This window comes from Cryptomeria japonica, chromosome 6 (assembly GCF_030272615.1).
Source record: "Cryptomeria japonica chromosome 6, Sugi_1.0, whole genome shotgun sequence".
Lineage (NCBI taxonomy): Eukaryota > Viridiplantae > Streptophyta > Pinopsida > Cupressales > Cupressaceae > Cryptomeria > Cryptomeria japonica.
In genome coordinates, this window is record NC_081410.1 from 362,971,448 (window position 1) to 362,992,438 (window position 20,991).

At 36.5% G+C, this 20,991-nt stretch overlaps 1 long non-coding RNA gene across 2 annotated transcripts; it reads left to right on the top strand.

Annotated features, from left to right (window-relative positions):
• Positions 1–842: 842 nt before the first annotated feature.
• Positions 843–18,105, top strand: LOC131072467 (uncharacterized). Of its 2 annotated transcripts, none has more exons than XR_009112693.1 (4): positions 843–3,376; positions 3,479–3,563; positions 3,706–3,803; positions 17,652–18,105. It is a non-coding gene; the product is annotated as an uncharacterized LOC131072467 (long non-coding RNA). The 2 variants fall into 2 exon arrangements; XR_009112694.1 differs by having other exon boundaries at positions 3,706–3,799.
• Positions 18,106–20,991: the final 2,886 nt, after the last annotated feature.

Sequence of the window (20,991 nt, forward strand, 5' to 3'; positions counted from 1 at the left end):
ATGAACCACATCTTCAATATTATCATCAATTAGCAAAAATGTAGTCATATTTGACATCAACGAACAAGAAAAATTCAGAGTCACATGTCAAAAATATTTCTCCTCCCCCATGTATGCATAGGGTCCAGTAGAATATTTTCTATAGCTAAGAAAATTCCCATGCTCAAATCCCCATCCATGTCATGCGTGAGATCTCAAATTCTTTTCACCTCGTGACAAAGCTTTGGGTTTTTATTTCCTTCTATACATACACCATAAATTATTCCTCTCTATTTTCTCCCAACCCCAAATTTAAATCCTTTTGTGTATGCCATATGGCATAGCACCACAAACCATAAATAATGTATAATGCCACGGACCCCTTAGCTGTTTACTGGAAACCTACCCTTAGTTGTTCCTCTTGACTCTGGCAAAAATGTCGCTCTTAATGACTGTTTTGGGTTGACTGTGTTTTGAAGCCTAAAGATGTTACAACTATGCTTTATTTCCTTTATTGATTGCTTCTATCTCTCTAAACATTGTCTCATATCTGATTAATGGCTTTTGACAGTGTTACATCCCTTGACTGCTCACAAGATGACTGCTATTTTTTACTGTCTTCTTAAGTTGGATCTTTTGTATCTCATGTTTGTTGCCCTTTCTTTCTTAATGCCTTGACCTGTGACAAAAGTGTTGGGGCTTTCTTTAACCTGATTTTTGATATGGATTTTTCTTTATATCCTTAAATAACTGCAAATGTCCTTTCACTGTTTTGACCTTTCTTACGTAATAAGCCATTATTCATTGTCAACATCTTTTGTGCACTGTGTTCTTTTAACCTTTTTCACTGCTCTTGATAGCTCTTTCCATAAAACCTTATTTGGACTGTTGGTAGTGAAAAAATTCCTCTATTTTTTAATACTGCTCTTTTAGGATTAAAGAAATTTTGCCATTAGCTGGGCTGGGATTGTTATGTTGTATCCATGACTCTGCATATTCTCTGATTTGACTGTCAAAACTCTACTATTATTTATATCTTATTCATTGTTTTTCCTTCGATCATTAAAGGCAAATCATGGACTGTATTGTCTTTTTAATCCCTTTGATCTCTATATTTAGATATATAGATTGGTAAATATACCTTCAAGTGTTATTATCATCTCATATTGATCATCATAACTTTGTGACTGGTATCTTTGTCTCTGTCTTTAACTTCATGCTCATGATCATTAGGAGGTCTGAGACTGTTCACTTTTCTTTACTCATTGACTGTGCCTTTAACTATAATCCTGCTTTTGGGTTGTGAGGAATGGATCTTCATATGTACTTACATATCCTTTCACCCATGCCAACACTGTCACTGAGGGTTTTTGAGGAGTGTTTTTTCTTATCACAGTCTTCTTCTAGTATCTTTGTCATGCATTGACTAATATTCTTCTAAGGTTGCATCTTTTTGATCTATGCTATGCATTAGTTCCTTTTGACTGCTCTCTGTCTCTTTAACAATGTGTTGATCATAATGGTGACCGTGAATATTGGACTGAGACTTCTTGCTTAGGGCTCCTTGATTATTAGAACATGTAACTGTCCTTACATTAATGAGTGCTTTCTAAGATTGCAAGAATGTAACTGTTCTTGGTCATTATGCTTTGTGAATGATATTTTAACAGTGTGACTACCTATTATTGGCATGAGCTGGTGATCTTTGTCCTTAGGCTGTGTGAGCTTGTAGTGATCTTGACAGTGAAGGCTGCTATAATTTTTATCATTCACTGTCTTATCTTTGAATGTTTGCTCAAACCATACTATTTAGTTTCTGAGCCCTTGACATCTTTGTCATTGTTTATATTTTGAGTATCACTTTATGAGCATTTGAGTGGTGCTACAGTACTACAATCTATATGCTTCTTGTATCATCTTTGGGCTATTTTCTGTGAAATATTCATGAACATCTTTGACAGAGACAAACAAACCTTGCCTTGATCTGATCTCCTTGACTATTATAAGTTCATTTGTACTGGCTGCTAAAACTGTCTATGAATCCTCTTGTCACTGCTGTGGAGCAAATTTTGGCTTTCTTGAAAAGCTATGCCATTATTGCTCTTTCCATGCCTTTGATAATGATGATATCTGTCCCAGAAGTTCTCAGCATACCATTGTAGGTGTGACTGCATCTAACTTGTGTGTGACCATTTTTTGCTAGAACTATACTCTTTCCCCTTTGAACTTGTAGCTTGATCACCATTTCAACTCTGTCCATTAGCCTTGATAGTGATAACTGTCTTTTGTAGCATCATGAACCTTTTAGTTGATCTTTTTCAATCTTCAAAACACTTAATGACTGTATTAATTAACCTTTTGACTGAACATGAATTGGCATCCTAGGGTTCATCAATGTCTTTGGAAGGCTTGGGTTTGCTTATGAATCCACTGCTCTTATTCTTTATGAATTGAAACATCTCATTAGGACTGTTGCTATGTACTTAGACCTCTTCTCTTCTCTATGCTTTTAATTGCTTCTTGGACCACTTCAGGGTTATTGTAGCAGACCTCATAACCTCTTTAGGTTGAATAATATATGGGCTTTCAAATATAGATCTAATGATAATGATTGGTCATGTCTTTGCCCATGATGTTGGCTTATTACTGCCCTTTAAAGTTGATAGCTGCAAACTCCCTGTCATCACTTCTTTGATCTTTGGCTCTCATTATGACAGTATCTACAACTGCCTGTATTACTGTCATAATGATTTTTTGATCAACTTTTGTTATTCCTCATTTGATCTACTACCAAGGTCTGAGACCATAAATCATTACCGTCTTTTTGATATAATTTTTAAGAGGCCTGCTATCACTGCAAATGACTCTTTTGGGACTGTTAAAGCATTCATACAATAACCCTTTATGACTATTTGCTGCAAGTTGAGTTCATTCATCAATGGAGCTACATTGTCTAAATCAATAGTAGTTTTGAGATAACAATCCTCCTCAAAGGGGTTGCTTCTAATAATACAGAGCTACAATATATTATCAATTGAATGAACTCAAGAAAAGTAGAGTTCTAAGGAAAAACCCATACTATGCATGAAGATTTCTTTTATTAAAATCTCATATGCTATGATGTTGCTTTAAACGCAAGATAAAACACCCTTTAAATGCATACCAATGGCCTTTGCATGAGAAATAAGAGCTTGGCCAGTGCTTGACCCTTTGCCATCATATGGTCAAGGTAGGGAACTGAGTGGAGGACAATATAGCAACCTTATAACTGCATTCAATGTGACATTTTTTTTAACAATAGGTGTAAATTTTCTTTCTATGGTGTAATCTTAAACAACTAGATTATGAAAATCTAGTATTTTATTGGCAACACTAAAGTTGGACAATTTTTTTTTGGGTAAGTCTATGTTCTAGGTATTTCTCTCTATTTTTGTCTTGGTCCTTAATAAATTTACTTAACAAAAATCTCATATGTTCATGTGTTCCCAAATCTATGCAGAACCATGCGCGCAGGATCCAACGGGTATTCTCGCAATCTTGTTTATCACGGCCTTTCCTCGAGTGTGAACTTTCACCAATAATAGGTAAGTTTGTTCCTACATTTTTATCGTATTTTAGATTATCCCTTTAATAGGGACATAGGTGCAAACATGTTCCTACGGCTCAGGTTGAAAGATATTATGGCCAAGATTTCATTCTCCTACTGATATGCTCCTGCCATGGCAGCCACTCATCAAGGACGCGTTGTTGGTCTCTCGAATGGTCTCGAAAATCTATATTGGAGTAAAAGATTTCAAGTTGCAGTCTGTAGGGCCACGAGGTTGGTAAGATATTTGCAGTCCTTTAAATGAAGATATTAAATGCGAGTCTTTTCTAGTCTGAAATTAGAAAGTTTCAAACTACTCCGGAAGAATTCATTTAAATGGAAAAATGGATTTTGGAAGAGTTTAGGTTTGTATTGGTAATTTTGTAGCATTTACTTAGCTATTTCAAGCAATTTTATATACTTGTCCTCTACACTGAGATACTGAGATACTGCCACATGGTCATTGCTTCACATTGTATCATTGCCACATTGATTCACATTGTTGTATTTTATCAATTCTCTCAATGGTCACTTGTTATTGAAGCCTTGTCAAATGTTGTTTGTTGCTAGGGTCTGCCCTTATGGTCACTTAATTAGGTTTCAAAAAGAACACAACACCATTTTTTATCACTCTTTTTGTCTTTATAATGCTTTGTGCCATTTTGTAACCTTATCTGCAAATGTGTGTTGTATATTATCCTTAGAAAGCTCACTTTGTAAGTCTTATTTTGTGACAGTCACTACAACGGTATACATTGTTATTTTTTCTTGCTTTCACTATGATTCTTTTACAGACATCATTTCTTAGTTGTCAATAAAAGTGAAGAATTTATGTCACTTCCCAATGGTGACTGCTACAATTCATTTGACCCATGAGATCTTCTTGACTGGTATGCTGCAACTCATTAATATTTCCTGCTTTTGATGTTGATCTTATCTGGTGCTTCAAGACCAATATTTATGCTTTGTCATTGAAGCCTAGATGATTGCCTTCCATACTGTTCATTCTTGGCAATCACTGTATTCTTTTCTATGCTCTATGACATGATTTGCCCCATTAGTTGGTTGTCACTACATGGTTCTAATGAATGTTCTTCTTTGAATCTGCATTGATTTTCAATGTATTTGAAGTTGCAGATATGTATCTTTATTGGTGGTTTGTTCACTATTATATGGCCATTTTCCCTTTGTTCCCTGGCTTTGATTCTCAAGATATCAGAAAGCAAATATTTGATCACTGTCTTTATGACTCTGCAACTATGGTTTTCCCTTTTTACTGTCCAAAAATGGACTATACTTTTGGTATCATAGAACCTTGCATTTCTTATGGAGGACTGCTATCTTGTCTCAACAAACCTTTGCACTGTTATTTTTTGATATTGCTCTTAGTTGTGGTCATGATGCTCTGTTTATACACAGTCAAAAGTGACTGTATGTTGTTTCTCCAATCACTATTTTGACCTTTTTTTATCTTGTATTCAAGACTGTCCTCTTTCTCATTCTTCATAGAATGGCGTTGTGATCTCTAATATAGCACTGTTTTTCTATCAAAAATGTTATCAAACAGTCCAGTAGGCTTCTTTGATCTATCTCTTCTTGGGACTGTTAAATTGTCCTCTATGAGGTTCATTGTAGTCCATGCCTTTATTTCCATAAACTTGTACATTCTATTATGCCTTACACCTGAAACCCTGCACTTCGATACTTGTGCCTTGGTCACTGTCACCTTATTGTCCTTGTAGGGTATGAGACTATGTCATTGACTTCTCTTTGGCACTCTAATGGTTGCTATCTCTAATATCTCTGCAATTCTTCTTTTCATTTCTATTTGCTATCCTTAAACCATGGCTGCTTTCATTTACAAAAAACCTTCCTTCAACACTACATATACTGCTACCTCGATCTAACTGTACTGATCACTGATTCATCACAGACCTCTAATAAGGTCATTGTGGCATAGTGATATGAGGCATGGATGCTCTTTCTTTGTCCTCAGAGTTTGTGGGTCTGCTCTATGTTCTTGAAGCTCACTGCTCACAATGACTTCAAACCTGCCTCTTTAACTGTCTTTGTGTGTCACTTGATTGATTTTAACAACGATTTGTGATGAATGGTTCTTTGAGTCCCTGTGACAACTTTGTAACAACAAAAAGACTGCAACTATCTTTTAGTATCCTTATTTCTCTGCTCATTGACTGTACACTGTTCTGTTCAAGAACTATGCTATCATAATACTTATAACCTTCAGCTTCTTTAAGTTGTGATGCCCTTTTTAAGTAGACCTCTGCAGTTCTATGACTGGTGATTTGTATCTCCTGTGACTTGCATGGTGGGTGCTTATTATTGTTCTTGCTCCATGGATTCATTGATGTTGCTCTTATCCTCACTATTCTTTTGACTCTTTCTCAGAAAATATGACTGCTACTTTGCTTCTGAAGTCTTGGACAGGCTAGTAATCAGCATGCCCTCTCTATAGCACTGATTTTTGTCTTTAAACCCTTTTTGGCTCTATTGATAGCTTTGATCAATGTCCTCTCTATTTTTTCATTCATGTATTCATGTGCCCTTTAGACTACTGCTAAGAGTATCTAAAATCAGCTAGGGCTGCTATAGAAAGACTTGATCATGACTGCATTATATGTGTTTTTTTTTGGGCATACTCTACGATTAATGGTGTAAAACACATGGCAAGAATTTTCTCAAAACTACACATGATATTAAGTCAAACAAAATATTGGCCTTATGATAAATCATTTAAAACCCTTTCATGAAAAACTTGAATCCAAAAGAATAATCAATTCTATGCGTCCATGAAACTCTTATTGAACAAATGCAGAGCTCTATACTCTGCGCATGGGCTTACTAAAAAGGCATAAGGTAAGATACATACCTAAGGCATGAGTGGAACTAGTTGATGAAGTGGTATAACTGGTTCTTAACATAGGGATCCATCTTATACAAATTCCCTTTATTACTGCACTTTGAAAACAAAGAACTCCACATTCACTGTTGGTTGCCTCATGCCATTATTTTGTCCACCAAAGCAGCTATTCTTTGTGAGATTTGTTGTTATTATCTTGTGATTTCATGGTATTTGTCACATAAAGCCTTTTACATTGATGCACATGACTTCATTTGTTGCTATGAGTTCCCCTTCCCAATTTATGCTTATGACTGTCAACATTGACATCTCTGTCAATTTTGTTCATACATGTAGACTGCAACTTTTCTTTCTCTGTCAACATTCTTTGCTTCAAACAACCCCTTCACATACTCAAGGTCACTTCACAACTTTGATTCTTACCAGAAGAATAGGCTTCCAACATATTGGCTAAAATACCAATCCTTTTATCACTCCTCCATTGGATTAGACCTGTCCACACATACAAGCATTAGTTGAACCAAGCTTTATTGTCACTCAACATCAAAGGTTACCTTCAAATCTGATTATAGCCATCAACCCTGATCATCAAGTCTTGATTCTTGACCCTTTACTTGTTCATAAACTGTAACAACCATCGTGATCCAAATTCCAATATTGATCCACACAACAATAACCAATCATTTAACAAGTTGTCCTCTCACAAATGTGACTGTCATAATTGTGATAGTTTGATAGTACCACACTCTGTTATTCATGACTTTAATTTCAGACAATATTTGGAAAATCGCTCCAGTGGAGATGTATAGAACTGGGATTATAAAAACATATCCAAAATATAGCCAGATCCAACGGTTAATTTTAGAGTTATTGTCCCCGTACTAAGACCCATGTTTACTGCCATAAAGACTGGTCTGTTAGTAAGGGTTTCATGTCAGTTTTCAGAAAAACCAATGGATCCATCATTGCAGAAAACGACATGAGTTCAAACTTGCCTAAAAAGAGAGTTAAGACACCATGTTAAACAATCCAAATGATTAGAAGACCGTTCCAATACATCTACTGACATGAATAGGCAGAACAAACTGAGAAAACATGTTTGAACCAAGTAATGAACAACAAATCTGCAAATTTATCACAATGTCTATTCAAAACTTTATGGAAATAATTTACAAAACTTTGGTTGATGGAGACAGACCTCCTTTATTCCATTCCTGCCCCTGTTGCAATCCAAACATGGATTTTATGCAATTCAAAACACTTGACTGTCTCCCTCTGCAGAATTTACAAGACAGTCAGAGGTGTATATGTTCCTATCCTTCCTTGCACTCCCTCTAACTTGTCTCTATCCCTCACATTCGACCATTACTGACTTTTATAATGTTCTTGATAGTTTACAACTACCTAAGGACCGAATACCCTTGTTTGCAACCTTTTTTTTTGCAATTTTAGCAACTTTTGAGAATGTTGCTTTGACAACTTTTTGACATGATTGACATTTTGCTACAAATGGCCTTAGAACTTTGTATGGACACCTTTCACATCTTGGAATGGACCAATTATGACCTTTTACAACACAGTTACCCTTTCATGGGTACATTTACACATTTTGACTCGTTTGTCCAAAATAGTACTTTAATGGACAACTTTGACAATTTCATTACATTGCTTTATCAAATACATCAAAATGACTTTGAATGACTCTTAGTATATCAAGAATGACTTAAGAACTCATAAAATTTTATATTGATTTCCTGGTATGCTTGTGTGCTTAGGTGCCTCTGCACCAGGAGGTCATCTTGGAATGACTAAAATACACATGGATCAAATCCCACAAAAAATGAATAAAAATTGTTCATGGAAGACTTCAATATTTGATACAAATACGTGACTGCTTCATACTATTTTCTTGAGCTTGTATTGAGATTATCATTTGATTGCCCTTAAGACTGTGATTTTCATTCTCACTGTACTCTTAATTTTCTCATTGACTGTGAAGATGCCTCAAGAAGCTTTTTCATCTGCTATATGCCCTGTTACTTTGTCTTTATGATATAGAACTATCATCTAACAACCTGCCCTGCCAATATGACTGCTCTTAATGCTTTGGGTTGTCATCATGCCACCATTAATGGACTGTGTCTTCTTTCTGGAGGTCACTGCTTTCCTGGAATTGTCTTTGCATGATTTTGTGATTAAGAAATGCTATTGATTAATGGTCACAAGGCTTATTCACTGCTTTAACAATCTTTCGACTATGTTTGGTGGCTTCTTAAAAGCTGATCTAATAGCTCTTACACAGATTTAGGCCTCCTTTTTACCATTGCACACCTCTATCTATGAGAAAGATCTCATCATGTATGTGTCTTATATTTAACTGTCTTTGATAAGACTATCTTTTGGTCTTTTTTATGAATCTTTGCTCCATATTTCCAGAAGACTAACCCTAAAGGGTTTCAAGAAGAAATCTTACAAACTAATCAAAAACTTCCTTTCATTATGACTGTTATAAGCTGTCAACTCAACCTACTTGCCTACTTGCAGTGTCTTGGCTGACTTTGAGTAATTGATTCCATTTGACAATCTGTGTTCTCCTATTTTCTTGTACATCAGGTCAAATCAAGAACCTTATTTGATAATATTTTAGTTTCTGATGACCCTGAATATGCAAAGAAGTTAGCAGAGGAGATATGGGGCAAAAACAAAGATGTGAGTCAATCTTGTAACAAGGTGTTTATCATTGTATTGAGTTTGATGTTCATCAATATCTTTTGGTTCCCTTATTTTGTAGGTTCTCTATGAGACATTGACTGGACATAGAGTAAGATGGAAAAAATGCCTTCCATTTTTAAATCAACGATTCTCAAAATCAAAGCAGACAAGCAAGAATGATTGTCAACCTTACATTCTGCTTATAGATGAGCTTGATCTTCTTGTCACAAGAAATCAATTGGTAATTCTATACTTTATGTTGGTATTTTGATGATGTTTAGTTGTGATTGTCATTGATGGACACACTTATTTGATGTATGAGTTATTATCAACCGATAGTTGCCCCAACCGGTATTGTATGTCATTGAATGTATAGTCTTTGTTTGTTGAAGACTATCGGTGTTTTGCAGAAGATGCTTACCAGTCACAACATGACCGAAGACCCCAAGCGGTATGAAAATCTCAAGCGGAATGAAGACCCCGAGTGGTAGTCAATCTTTTGATCGGAACACTACGCTCCAATTTTCCAGTCTTCATTTGTCAATTAGTAATCGGTATATTGTATTAAACCGGTATAATTGTAATGTGTGATGAGTTATCATCCACCGACACTTTGGCAGTATTTCTGTGTCGTGTTACCAAATGTGTCTAGATGCAATGTACCTAGGAAATTGTAGTCTAATCTTATTGGACCAACATGAAATCAGGTTCCTATATGAGGACATCATGTCTAGGGTTTTAAACAAGTTGTTGTGTGCGAACGTTGGAAACAAGATTAGGTCTGTGCGAGAAAAGGTCTCTCACAATAGAGATAGAGAGTGCAAAATATAGAAGACTGAAGTAATGCTAGAATGCATTAATAGGGAGCTATCAAGGATCTAATCAAGCATTCTGTGCTACTGTCTAGATCATTCACTTGTTGATTACTAATATCTTCGACAAGTCTGAAACCCTTAACCGGGTAGGCCCAGTCAAGCCTATTGTAAATCCTCTAACAACGTGGTTCATAGTCGTGGATCTGAAATCCTCTAACATGGTAGTCTTTAGCAGGACTTATCTCCTAACAGAGATCTGGATTCCTAACAGGATCTGTTCTAGTGAAGAACGTTGTAAGGCCTTAATCGGTCTGGTTACTATTTTGCAGATAGTTGACTTGTGAGTTTTACTCACCGTGGTTTTATTTGGGTTTCCACGTCAAAAGATCTTGTGTTATGGTGATTGTGCTTCTATGGGTGAATGCTTTATTTGCTATTTGGCTTGTATATGTTTTAATCGGTTTATTGTTTAATCTGCTACACCGGTCTGTAGTTAAACTGCTTAAGAGATTGTTTAGATTTTTGGGTATACTAATTCACCCCCCCCCCCCCCCCCCCCTCTTAGTATTCATCGATTGGTATCAGAGCCTACCTTTCTATAAGTCTAACCACTTGGAAGGAGATATTGGGGAATACAACATGAGGGAACTCACTCACCGTCTTACTGAGTCTGAGAGAGCCTATGATGAACTCAAAATCAAGTATAAAACCTATTTAGCCAAGAGGAGAACTTGCTGAGCAATTGATGAAATTTACTGAAAACAACTCTTCTGATGAAGCAGACATGGAGGCCCTAGTCGGAGAAGTGGAAAAACTGAATGAATCCAAAACTAACCTAAGGAGGGAGTTGGAAGGACTGACTATCAAGATGAGTCAGGAGCTAGAAAACAGAAGAAAAGCTAAAGATTTGGTAAAGGACAAGGAGCATGAGATCTCTAAGTTGAAACAAGAAATTGGTACCATTACTGCCTATCTGCAGGAGGGTAAAGAAGACAAAGAAGAAATACAAGCTGAACTGAATATAGCTATTTCCCAGAATGAAACCTTGATGGAGACCAATGTTGCTCTTTCCAAGGAACTTGCTGAGACAAAGGAGATACTTGCTAAATTCAACTGGAGTGCTGCTAAGTTGGAACAAAAGATGAAATCAGTGAAGCCATCAAAGGATACCACTGGACTTGGTTTTTCTGGATACGAGGAAGGTGAGACCTCTGGAACCAAGAGTGATGCACTAAAGAAGCAATTGGCACCTAAGAACAACAACAGGAGTAAAGGTAAGAAAAAGTTTAAACCTGTTTGCTTTAACTGTCTTAAAGAAGGACATATTGCCAATGTATGTAGGAGCAAGGCTTACAACAACTTTCCTTACTTTCAAAACAATGTGGCTAGATCTAGTAGATTTAATGGTCACTGTTATGCATGCAACAAGTTTGGGCATAGAGATTTTGAGTGCAGGTCAGTTATGAACAACTCTGGAAGTTATCCACCAAGATTTAAAGGAGTTGTCCCAGAACTTCCTATGAATCGAAACCCAAACCGGTACAAAACCTATGACCATCGGTCAAATGGTTATGGAGCGACAACTAGTTGGAGAACAACCTGTTTGATTTGTCGTGGTAGTGCTCACACTGCTGCAACATGCAGAAGGAAGAATGGAAATGTGAACACCGGACCATGGAGAACACTTGGAATGATATGCTATCATTGCAACAAACCGGGACACACTGCCAGAGCATGCACACCGAGAAAGAATCCATTGGGAGACATACCGATCAACCCAGAAGGGAAGATTGATGTTGAAACTGTTCAGGTGGACATGGATAAAACTTGGAATTTTTTTTTGAAGAGAAGCCACAAGATGTACCCGTTTTCGCACCCAGTGTGGAAATCCCTGAACCTGCAAACTGAGCTTCGAAAAGCTTAGGGGGAACATATCGGTAAAATGTTTCGAACCCCCGGAGTATATCGGTAAAGTACCTTTATTGGTATTTGTTACCTGTCAACCGACAGAAGAATTGAAGCGATAAAAGGTAAAATTAGGGTTTGAGCCCTAATGGTGATGCATTTATTATGGTAGGTGGGAGCATGTTTAAAAGTGACTTTTGTCATCATTTTTACTTACCTATTTTTAGAGAAGAATTTTTCTAAGCTTGAGTAGCGCAATCAGAGCGATTCATCTTCATTCGAAAGAATTCAGAAAGGAATCTTGCACAAGATTTTGCAGCCACTTCAAGCTATCAGTGTGGAAGTCAAAAGTGGTAAACAAGCTTCCGAAGAAGTGTGTTGTGCTCGACATCGGCAACCCCTAAGTTCAGAGTGTGAAGGTAGTTCTCGTTGAAACATTCTTATCATTTGGAATCTTCTTGATATGGCTTCTGCATCTAAAATCCCCTCTAGTTCTACTAAACCTGAGGATGCACCCGAGTTTCTTAAAAAGAAGATGAAATATAATGCCCTATCTCAAATTCCTGCCGGAGTCATTGTCGAAGGTGATGTTTCAGGATATATTGATTGCAAACTAGAAGACCTAGGGTCCCTAGTGATTCACTCCCAGCTGAGTCTGTTCTGTGGAGACGATAAGAAGATTAAACCTGAATACAACATAATAGAGAAGAAGAAATTACATAATGTAGTATACTTTCTCGAAGAATTTATAGAAGAACACATTAGGATTATCCTTAGTAGGGTTCGTGGTGATAAGATGTACCTTGAGCGAACCCATGATATTACACTGGAGGCAATTCATGCTGTGACCGGTTTCTGCAATGTTAGGGAAGTCCTCGTTCTTCAAAAAATCACCAAAACCAAAATGACAGAGCTCACCGGTTCTGTGAGTGACCAACGGGCAATGACTGTCAACACCATTAAAGATGATTTGGTGAAATATGCATGCATGATAATTAGGTATAGAATATTCTATGCTAGCAGAATGAATTCTGTTCCTATAGCTGTAATGCATGCCGCTTATAGGATGATCAAGGAGAATGCAGAATGTGACTTATGTACTTGCATGCAGAAACAACTCATAGATAACCTGAAGTCGATCAAATTGGACAAAACCTTGAGGTTTTAAGTTTGGTCAACTACTTGTTGGTTTATTTTTCTACTTTCAAGGATATTTTCTTGGAGTCGGTGATGTTCAATGGTCAACTGACCTACTAGTTTCTAGGCAAATAAAGGAGAGTTTGCAAGTAGTGGGAACTACATATCCGGAGACTGAACAAATATTTTGATGAGTTCAAACTAAAGATGAACTAGAGAATGAGAATATCTGGTGATCTAGTTAAGAAATATGAAGATGATATATGTTTTACAATTAAAACAGATCACTGCATAATGGAAGCGGTCAAACCCAGAGAAGATGTGGTTGAGCCTATGGGGTATGAAGTGGTAAATGATATACTGACAGGGTATGCCTCTACCCTATGTGCTTCACCACTAGATCCCAAGAAGAGTACCGATACTTACTTAGAGAGGATCAAACCTATTGAGGTACCGAAGCAGAAAAAGAATAAAGCGATACCATCGGCACCGGTTACATCTGCTGCCAGTCCTAAAGTGACCAAAAGGTCACTAGCAAAAAAGAAATCGGAGGCTATTCCAGCAAAGGTATTTGAAAGGAAGAGGAAAACCAGGAATAACTCACCGGATTCAGAAGGCATTGAACCAGAGATAGAAATGAAGAAGACAAGGCAATCAAGCAAGAAGATGAAGTCAACCGGTAATGTACCAACAACCTCTGTACCGGTAAATTTAGATATTTCCTCGTACAAACCTATGACACATTGTCAAAGACCATAAAGAATATTAGAAGAAAAGTTCTTGATGATTTAAAATAATATTTTGATGATTTCAATGATAGTGAAAAGGAGGATGTTGAACAAGAACTTATTAAATATTTATGTATTAATGATTGGTCACCTTTCGAAATTAAATCAGTTACTTCTAAATCTTTGTATGATTCTTTGGACTACAAATGACACATTGCCATTGAAAAAGAGCAAGACATCAGGGAGAAAGGTTTTGCTCAATATTTTCCAGATGCCTCTAGCTCATATTTGTTTGAAATTATTGATAAGTACAAAGGTATTTTATTCATGCGAAGAAGAAGACTTCAGCTACTCGGAGGCAAAACTTCTGAAGTGGAAAAAGACACCCATTTGCAAGTTAAAGCTACTCTCAAAATGCAACAAGTATCCGAAGCTAATCGATAGGTTGTGCAAGAGCCTGACCTATCCACAACCAAACCGGATGAAGTCTTTGACAGTCTGGGTGAAAGAATAGCAGAACAAAATGACCCCATTGATGTTGATGCACTAGATATTGAGGATATCACTCCAGACAAGGAAAAAGCTGAAAAAGAGAGAATGGAGAAAGAAAAGGATGAGAAAGTGGAAAAAGAGAAACAAGAAAAAGGGAGAGCGGAGAAAGAAAAGCAAGAGAAAGAACAAGCAAAGAAAGTGAGACATGAAGAGAAGAGGAAGGAAGAAGAAAAGAGGAAGGAAGAAGAGAAGAAGAAGGAAGAAGAGAAGAGGAAGGAAGAAGAGAAGAAGAAGGAAGAAGAGAAGAAGAGGAAGGAAGAAGAGAAGGAGGAAGCAAAGAAGAGAAAGGAAGAGGAGAAAATGAGGGAAGAAGAGTGGAAGAAAGAAGAGGAGAAAGTGAAGGCCGCCAAGGTAGCCCAAGACAAAGAAGAAGCTGAGGAGAAAAGACAAGCGGAGATCAAGGCAAAGGAAGGAGGATAGACTCCTAAGGCAATTGGAGTCCACCGGTCTCACCGATCTGACTCTTGCCTGTCTAACTCAATCGGTTGATGAGACTAAGCTACTGCGGAGCATTCAACCAACTCAGGAGAGATTGGAAGAACTAAGGAAAAAGAAAGAACAGGATGTCATTCAGTTTGCCGTTGACACCCTTTCTAATCTAATCCTCGGTACTAACCTCCCCAGTACTGATTCCTCGCTGACCAAGCTCAAACTTCTTTGCACAATAGTGGATGATCAAGTACAATGTTTGGAAGATGTTGCCTAGGCCACTGCAAAGAAAAACAATGAAAAGGAAATCAAAGTTGCCTTAGTAAAGCAAATGGATGAAGACAGGACACAACTGTTTAAGCAAAAAAATGATATAAGTTCAGTTATGGGTGAAGGTAACCTACTTTGAGTAAAATTTGCCAACCTCACCTATTTTGTGAAGATGCTCTGAAACAGAAGACTCAACTCCAATCGGAGTTACATAAATATATCGGCAACTTCAAGTTGCCTTATGATCTGTTCACAGTATATGGACACACTGTTCATACTCACCACCATCAGATTGCAAAGCTTGACTCAGAGATCTGCAATCGGACTTGAGATCTGCAGGAGCTCCAGTTGCTCCTATTGCCAAAATTCCATGTTCTTCAGAAGTGCTTCCTGAACTTGGAGGCTATTACTGTGACACAGGAGATGAGCACCATCGATGCAATAGAAGAATTAGCCTTCCAGATGAAGACCGAGAGTGAAATTGCTGCCTCACTTCTTGACTCATGGTCCTCAGACATGAAGAATTTATGCAAAACTTTAAATCTCTTTTTGAGAAGTTTTACTCCTTATTGTCATGAACATATACTCTGTTTTCATATTATGCAAAAAGGGAATATTTTGCATTACTTTGTCATTGTTGGCGAAGGGGGAGTAGTGTATTTGCGAGTATTAACATTTCATGCACATACTTGTAATTTTTGCAAAGGGAGTAGTGTATATGCTTAGGGGGAGTAATTTTGATTATGGCATCTGATTTTGTTTTGTAAGCACTTAGATGTCAAAATTTTCCTAAGTGTTGCCATCAATGCCAAAGAGGGAGATTGTTGGTATTTTGATGATTTTTAGTTGTGATTGTCATTGATGGACACACTTATTTGATGTATGAGTTATTATCAACCGGTAGTTGTCCCAACCGGTATTGTATGTCATTAAATGTATAGTCTTTGTTTGTTGAAGACTATCGATGTTTTGCAGAAGATGCGTACCAATCACAGCATGATCGAAGACCCCAAGCGGTATGAAGATCTCAAGCGGAACGAAGACCTCGAGCAGTAGTTAATCTTTTGATTTGAACACTACGCTCCAATTTTCCAGTCTTCATTTGTCAACCGGTAATCGGTATATTGTATTAAACCGATATAATTGTAATGTGTGATGAGTTATCATCCACCGATGCTTTGGTAGTATTTCTGTGTCGTGTTACCAAATGTGTCTAGATGCACTGTACCTAGGAAATTGTAGTCTAATCTTATTGGACCGACATGAAATCAGGTTCCTATATGAGGATATCATGTCTAGGGTTTTAAACAAGTTGTTGTGTGCGAATGTTGGAAACAAGATTAGGTTTGTGCGAGAAAAGGTCTCTCACAACAGAGGTAGAGAGTGCAAAATATAGAAGACTGAAGTAATGCTGGACTGCATTAAGAGAGAGCTGTCAAGGATCTAATCAAGCATTCTGTGCTATTGTCTAGATCATTCACTTGTTGATTACTAATATCTTCGACAAGTCTGAAACCCTTAACCGGGTAGGCCCAACCAAGCCTATTGTAAATCCTCTAACAAGGTGTTTCACAGTTGTGGATCTAAAATCCTCTAATAGGGTAGTCTTTAATAGGACTTATCTCTTAACAGAGATCTAGATTCCTAACAGGATCTGTTCTGGTGAAGAACGTTGTAAGGCCTTAACCGATCTAGTTACTATTCTACAGATAGTTGACTTGTGAGTTTTACTCATCGTGGTTTTTCCCATTTGGGTTTCCACGTCAAAACATCTTGTGTTATGGTGATTGTGCTTCTGTGGGTGAATGCTTTATTTTCTATTTAGCTTGTATATGTTTTAATCGGTTTATTGTTTAATCTGCTACACCGGTCTGTAGTTAAACTGCTTAAGAGATTGTTTAGATTATTGGGTATACTAATTCACCCCCCCTCTTAGTATTCATCACTTTACTATTTTTTTTAATTGTAGATATGGATAAATAAGATAGAAATAAAGAATGAATGAGAAGCTTTCTATTTTTAAATCCACAACTCTGCAAGTTATGTCAATTGTATTTTTGTTTCCATGTGGACTAATCTTTGTATATGACATAAAATAACCAAACTCTAAAACATCTATTTCTCCTTTTTAGGTTCTATACAATATATTTGATTGGCTGACTAGAGCCCATTCTTAGTTGATAGTCATTGGTAAACAAATTTAAAACTATTACTCGCACTTACTACAAAGATCATAATAAAAGCACTGTATTTAATTTGGATTGCTGAGATGTTGATTGTTATTTGGAATTTATAATAGGTATAGTAAACACAATGGATCTACTAGAGAAATTTCTTCCAAGTATAGAAAGTCATATGGGAATGAAAAGATTGTGCTTTGGCCTCTATTCCTATCAGTAGCCATAGGATATTATTTCTAGTCGTCTAAATGAAATTGAGGCATTTGAAAAACAAGTCATTGAGTTTGTTTTACAGAAGGTATGCATATAGTAATGAATTTATTATTGATACACTTTTCATAATAGGATTAAGAGCTTTGCTAGGTTTATGTAAGAGATAAGTTGCTTAAACTAATGCATTTTTTTCTTGTTGTATCATCAAAACATTTTTTAAATAGTTTCTTTCCGAACGAACTTTTGGATAAACATGTATTGCAGCTTGCAGTAGTTTTTGGAGATGCTCGTTGAGCATTGGAGCTATGTAGACGTGTTGTAGAGATTTCAAAATTCAAAGTCCAACAGTTGGATGCTCCTCAATATTCTATCCCGTTGCAGATTATCTCCCCCTTTGTGGATGTTGGGGATCCTCCTCTTGTGAGCTCGAGCTCCTGGTTTTTGGCTTCTTGACTGTTGGGTTGATTGGGTCTCTGTTTTGGGTTGCATCTACATGGTTGATGCTTTTTGTTCTCAATTGTTACTTGTATCAGGGTTGGTAATGATCTTCATGTCTTCGGCTTCTATATGTATTGGGGGACTTTTTGTATCTTGACTCGTGGGGCCTCTCATATGTAATGGGTTTTTTGGCATTTTGGGTAGCGCTAGGCTTTTGTTTTTATGGGCTGCAATCGAAGGTTTTCTTCTGTATTCTTTCCTGTCGGTATGCCCTTTTGAATTCGGTTGTAATTGACATAATATTAATAAAAGTTTAATGGCTTTGCTATTTTTATCGAAAAAAAGTGATTAAATTAATGACTCAATATATGATTAAATTAATGACTCAATATATGATTGAATTAATGATTAAATATATGACTTAATTAGTGACTAAATATATGACTAAATTAGTGATTGTCATGACTAAATAAATGACCAGATAACAACAATCAATGACTAAATTAGTGATTAAATATATGACTAGATTAGTGATTAAATATATGACTAAATTAGTGACTATCATGACTAAATAAATGACCAGATAACAACAATCAATGACTAAATTAGTGATTAAATATATGACTAAATATATGACTAAATTAGTGACTAATTATATGACTAAATCAGTGACCAAATTGATGACCACATCGATAACCAAATTGATCGATCAAAACAACTAGTGGTCACGTGACCAAATTGATTTATGACTGGCAATAAACTACTAGTGGTCACGTGATAAAATTTAGCCATTTATCTACAATTTTTGGTAGTTTATTTAGTCATATATTGTTGTTTTTGTACTAGTGCTAAAAATAGAAACTTAGTACAAAGAATGATCAATAGAAAGGTTGGATGCATTTACTCCAGATGACAAGTATGAGATCATATTCAGGATAGAGATTGAAATCTCTAGAGTTGTAGATCTCCAAGACAACCAACTTGAATAAAATATTCAAGATTGCAGTAGAAGAAAAATCCGATGTGTACAAAATTAATCCAATCCAACAGTAGTTATAAATGTGATTTGACATTGGTAGGTGTGGATGTTGAGACAGTGACAAAGGTGAAAATAAAGACAATTACATCAGTCGATGGGAACGCAAAGTGAAGTGCTAAAAATGTGTGTTGCTGCTTTGAAGAAATGAGAGCGTAGACAGAGAGAGTAAGAGTGAGAGCAGTTCCAGAAATAGAGTAAATAGAGCAGTTGTAGTAGAAGAAGATTAAGAGCAGAGTAGTCTGAGAAAGGTGAAGTTGAGGCAGAGATAAGAAGACAATCAGATAGAGGGAGAAGGAATAAATAGAGGAAGAATACCAGTAGTTAGAGAGAGTCATTCTCAATATTGGAGAATTCTATAAGTGTTATAAAATTCATTTGTAGCAGGGTTTTATCATTGTATTATAAACTTGAACAATCATTGTATTTCTTTGAGTGGGTTCTCAAAGCAGGGGTAGATTCTCCTTTGAGTAGGTGCTCATAAAACTAGGGTTTGGTGCTCCTTGAGTTGGTGCCCTAAAACATATTATAAATTCTTATTTACTGTGAGGCTAGATTGGAGCAGTAGACTCCAACAACTATTATCACCGAGGTTTTTCCCACATTGGGTTTTCCTTGTATATCTGGTGTTATGTGGTGCTCTTGTGTGTGTGTGTGTTTATGTTTGCATTACATCCTTAAAATATGCACACTGAACTTAATTTCTTTAAAAATACACTGATTCACCCCCCCTCTCAGTGTTCGTTTGTGTTCTTCAATTGATATCAGAGCCCTAGGTTCCCTTGTAGTAAAAGATTTCTCTATCTTGGGTAGATCCTTCTTTGTGAATACAATGGCTATAAATGAATCCTCATCTTCTAAAGCACCTATCTTTGATGGCACCAACTATTCCTTTTGGAGTAGAAGAATGGAAACCTACATGTCTTCCCTAGGGTTCGATGTCTAGATGTTAGTAAAAAATGGATATACTGTTCCTCCTACCGACCCTGATGCTAAAAGGGAATATGAGAATAATGTTAAAGCTAAGAATGCAATCTTAAGTGATCTGTCAGATACATAGTTTGTCAAAGTCATGCATTACACATAAGCAAAAGAAACTTGGGACACGATGCAGAGTGTATATGAGGGAGATACCAAAGTGAAAGAAGCCAAACTGCAAAATCTAAGAGCTCAATTTGAAAATCTAAAAATGAAAGAAGAAGAGAAGATAGCTGATTATCTGCAAAGAGTGGATGAGACTGTGAGTGCTATAAGAGGACTTGGAGAAGAAGTCAATGATGAAGTTACTCTCAAAAAGGTTTTGAGATCATTAACCTCAAAGTATGATACAAAAGTCTCAGCTATGAGGAAGCTAAAGACTTAAAGAATTTCTCTATGGATGAATTGTTTGGCTCTCTATCCGCCTATGAGATGAGAACAATAAGTGTTGAACCTTCAAAGAGATAAGTTGCCTTTAATGCCACACAGAAAGGAAAAGAACAATCCACAAATGAGGATGAAAATGATTATGATGCTAATGTAGAAAATTTTGTTAGGAAACTCAAAAAAGGCTTAGGAAAGTACAAAGGTAAGCTGCCTTTCACATGTTTCAACTGTGGCAAGATTGGACATTTTGCATCTAAATGCCCTTATGAAGAAAAGAATGAAGATGGAAAGAAAACCATCAAGTCTTTCGGCAAGGAAAAGATGAACAATTCTTACAAGCCAAGGTAAAAAAGTTTTAAGAATAAGAGAAGTCTTTACACTTTTGAAGATGATGCCTCTAATGAAGAAAGTGTCTCTGAAGATTGCAACAGTGAAGGTGAAAGAGAAGTTAATCCCTTTATGGCACAAGGAGAGTTATCTGATGAACACATTGTTAATGATGAAGAAGAGGAAATAGAAGCTGAAGTAGATCTTGAAGGTGAACTTGTGAGTGCACTAGAAGAACTTAGAAAAGTAAGAAAAGAATATAAGAAATATAAGAATGTTGTTGCTGAAGAACAAGAGCTATTAAACAAATATCTTGAGGAATCAAAGAAAAACAATTTCTGATTTGAAGATTCAGTTGGCAGAAGCAAAGAGGATGTATGAAGTAATGAAGTTAGATTTAGTAAAAAAGGATAAAGAGTATCAAAAGTTGGAGGAAGA